Raw genomic sequence first — 4,799 nt, forward strand, 5'->3', positions numbered from 1 at the left:
AAGTTTAGTCGGGCACCATTTGCAGTCATCAGCCGACATTTGAAGCCAAAAAAAAACAGGTAAAAAAAAAAGCCGTGTCACCGCACCACTTTTTGGGCAAGCTCCATACCAGAAACCGGAGCCTTTTTTGGGGGGCCTAAGATTGATGTTCATCAATACTGTTGGGCTAGAACAAGTAAGATGCTCCCAATGCAAAATGTGGAACTTAAAAGTTTAGGCCTGGAACAGATCATGAGTCGATATTTGTATGTGCCGGGTCTCATATGAAGCTTATAACAGCGATTCTTCCACACCTAAAAACCATGGATATACCAATTTTAATCAATTAGGTGAAAACAACTTGAAACATACTAAGAATATTAAATTCCCAATGTTTGCAACAGAGTAGATGAAGTTTATAGATACGTGACGTTACGTTTTCGGCCAGAAATAGTAAAGCTGCTTTTCACCTCTTTATCAATTCAGCGGCCCCTAAAATACCAACCAAAAATCGCAACACTTTCGCGAAGTTTTCTCTTTAACTATTTGCACTCACTATTTATAGTTGCAGGGTTTTAACCTGAAGTTTTAAAACAGGGTCAGTCCAAATTTGCTGTCAACAGAAATATTATAAAAGAACCCCACGAACATTCACTCGAACATGGTGTCGTTAAAGGCACAAGGAATCATTTGCATTTGTCCCAAAAGTAACCTACCAAATTATTAATAAAAAGCTTACTTGGATTAAAGATTGTACTGGCACTAAACACCCATGAAATTATTCCGTCTGGGTTGCTGTCATTTAGAAGATATCAAGAAATGTAGGTGATTTCCAACGATCAGTCAGTTGACTGATTTTTGGAATAGACTAAAGAGTGTTGTTGACGAAATAATATTTCGTGAGGTTGTTCATGGTTTTCGCTGTTTTCTGGAAAAGTGATGAGCTGAAACTACACTGGATTAGGCTTACACTAAGTTTTAAACATTCTTGTTTGGATTTTGAGTGGTGGTATTATGGGAAGCGAACAAAATAAAGAAAAAGCAAATGATCCTATATGCTAAAGAGTGTCCAGTTCAAAATTTGATGTAAAAAAACCCCAAAGATTTGGTCAGTAACATTTTTGAAAAAGTTCCATGTGTTAAATCATGTGAACTATTTCCTAAATCACGGCTCAGGCAATAGTTCGCACAATTCAATAAACGGATTAAGAAAGTGAAAATTTCACTTATCTTTTTGCCAGTATTTTTCGAATGGCTCTTGTTTTATTTTCATAAATATAATTTTCTTTTTATTTCTTGCGTGCATAGTATATATAGCTGCTGTTAAGACAAAAACCACTTTTCTTGACACCATCAATTCAAATCGAGTTGCTTTTTTAAAAGTTTCATATACCATTTGTTTCTGGTATATATTTGGCATTATTAATTTTGCACAGCCTCGTTTGTTTCAAATGCAACTGTGAACACTCATGGGCATCGCGAGGGGGGGGGGGGGGGGCAAGGCAGGGGGTGGGAAGCTTGCCTTCCTCCTGGAAAATGAAAAAAAAAGAGGAAAAAGGAAAAAAGAGGTGCAAAGCCATATTGCTGTTTATTTGATGGGGGGAGGGCAAATGCTCCCCTGCTCACGCTCAGAAAAATAAATTGAGAATAAAATGAAAAAGTTTAGAAATTTTGGGGAAAAATTTGCTTTGCCCCCCCCCACGGAAAAAATCCTGGCGACGCCCATGTGAACACTTGATGTCTTATCAACCTCTAGTCACATTGTATGCTCATTTTATAAAATGAAGTAAATATCTGTACAAATTTTGAATGTTTATAAATTTTCTTTCAGATTAAAGTTTTTATTTTCGATAACTGCTATAATTTTGTTTAAAACACCGCTAGTTTGTTATGTATTTATCCAGAGTAACTCTTTACAGTTCTATTAATTATGATTAAGGTGAATATGTTATAAAGAAGAAACATATCAAATTATTGAATGAAAATATCTGTACAAATTTTGAATGTTTATAAATTTTCTTTCAGATTAAAGTTTTCATTTTCAATAACTGCTATAATTTTGTTTAAACATTGCTAGTTTGTTATGTATTTATCCAGAGTAACTCTTTACAGTTCTAATTATTATGATTAAGGTGAATATGTTATAAAGATGAAACATATCAAATTATTGAATGAGTTCAGTGTAAAATAGGAAAAGCTTATAATGGAATTATTTCAAATGCTCATCTGGAATTTATGAAATACGCATTTTGTCAACATAAGATTAATTAATACGTCTTCAATTTCATCAATTATACATCTGCTTTTTTTTGGTTAAAAATAATAGGTCATCTTAGGTGTCCATTTAAATAAGATGCACTTGTCACATTATTGAAGAAATTGCCTAGTCTAAGCTACTGATTATCACATTATTCAGCCAAAATGAAAAACAAGGGGTTAACCTTGCATTTTTAATTAAATGTGGTAACAAAAAATGTATTTGTCAGCAAGTGCCTTAGAAATGCCTCTAAATGTTAGATAAGCCCGATTTGTAGATGCGGGCAAAAAATAAAAGACTTAATTTTCACGAATTGTATTTTCCTTTGTTTGGCATATTAGTGTATCAAATTTTGAAGAAACGTGTATGAATGACTCATTGGTATTTTTACATCAAACAACTTTAAAGAATGAATAAACAACTCCTGAATGACACATATTTCTGAGGGAAATTGTAGGAATATGTTTTCGGTACCTTTGGGCATCTACCCTGCAAGTTTCAAGCAATTTCGGCAAAAATAGAAACCTGCTAAGGGTTCACAATTTTCAATAAAATTTCATTGAACGACGTGAAAACACCTTTTAAAGCATAATTTTTTTTAATTTAACTATTCACCCATAGTTTAGAAGACTGAAAACAATAAATGATATATTAGAAAAAAAACATCTTCGCCTCAGTGTTGACGGAACTTGACACAATGTGTCGAGGACGATTTAGCATCTTTCCTGGAAGTTTCCATCAATTCCATTTTGGAGCCAGAATTTAAAATCAAAATTTGCAAGAAGTAAACCCCTTTCTTAAAAAAAAAACCCTTTAGGCAATAAATGCACAGTTTAAAGGGAATATACATCATTTGCTTTTGCTGTAATTTTCAGAAATGGATGGAATTGGGGAGTTGGAAATATATAGCAAATATAGTTACACTGACTTTTTTGAGGTTTTGGGTTCGAAAATGCTATAAAAACCAAGAAAACAATCATTTTCCTGTAGTCTGGTTCCCTGACTCCATATAAGAAGAAACAGCAGTTTACATACATTGGGGAATTGTAAGGTCAGGGAACCAGTCTAGCTGGCTTGTACCCGTTCATAGGTGTGTAATTGATTGCAAACAAGTGCGATGGTCAATTGGGGCCAGTATTTGAAAAAAAGCCAGTTTTTTCCAGCGTTGGAAATTGATACAAATATACCACTTTTCTTGAAAATGACAGTATACCAGGTACCATGATTTTACAGGATGCTTTACACTGTCATTCACTAACAGTCCAGCAAGGTATTTCAAAATGATTTGGTAGTTTTATTTTTTGATGTTTGCAAATGTTGTATTTTCCCTTTAATATTCGTATGCTCATTATTTAGATTTGGTCAGGGACATTTTTGAAGAAGAAATTAGAATGATTTCTGAGAAAATAATGGACAACTTTTTTATTGTCGGTGTGATCACCTGCAGTGCCACACATTTATTGACAATTGAATCACATTGCCTAAATAAAGTTTCGGTTTGATTACTTTTCTAACTTATGTTATCCCATGATGGGCTTTTTTTCTCCCATTTTTTTTTCTTCCAAAGTTGGAGGAAAAATGACAAATTGCGTAGCTATGTCATAATTAACGTGGTCCAAAAAGTACACAGATGAGTGGGTTCTGGACACTTTAACTTTGAGAGACTAATGCAACTAAGAAGAATGGCACTGTTTAATTTCCAATTTTCTTTGTGATTGCTAAAACCACCCCCCTGTCTCACCCATGCTTTTAAATCCGGTGCAAGGGCGGATCCAGGACACAATTTTTTTGGGGGGGGGGGGGGGCCACAAATTTTTTTGGTCCCTCAAAAATGCTGTGTGGTGTGATCTGAGGCAATTTCTGACCACAATAACATGTTTTTTGAGGAAAAGATGGTGGTGTACTCATTGACTGCCTTTATTGCGACGCCACCCCAAAAAAAAAGAAAAAAAAAAAAGTTTCTTTTTGGGGGGGGGGGGGGGAATGCCCCCTTTGCCCCCCCCCCCCCCCCGGATCCGCCCTTGATCCAGTGTAACGTTAGCAATGTGGACTCTATGAAATATGGACTCATTGGTTGTATTATGCAAGTCAAAGTGAACATAATAAGAACAGTGGCACGTCACTGGTTCCGTTAGGGTCCCAAAACGTTAAGACTGGATTTCACTGGAGTCCAAATTACATACGACACCCGTACGTTTTTTTACATTCTTTTTAAAATCGCCTCCCCCTTATTAGTAAGGAAAGGAATTCAAGGAAGCGGACTATCTACTGTCGACTGTTCCTTCCTTTGAGGAGGGGGGGGGGGGCGACGGTATTCTTAAGAATATATTATGTTTTCAAATTTATATTACATGTATATTTACAATAAAAACTTATTTCCACTGCACACACATCACACAATTTATAAATACAATTTGAAGTTTGCTTTGAAATCATGATGTAAAAGCGACCGAGAGAAGTTGTATAGACTACATGGAATAAATTACATTTGATCATCATAGAGGAAAAAATACAGAGATGGTTCATCACCAAAACTAAGTAAATAAATAGCATCGTAGTACAC

This window comes from Patiria miniata, unplaced genomic scaffold (genome assembly GCF_015706575.1).
Source record: "Patiria miniata isolate m_02_andy unplaced genomic scaffold, ASM1570657v1 HiC_scaffold_27, whole genome shotgun sequence".
Taxonomy (NCBI): Eukaryota; Metazoa; Echinodermata; class Asteroidea; order Valvatida; family Asterinidae; genus Patiria; species Patiria miniata.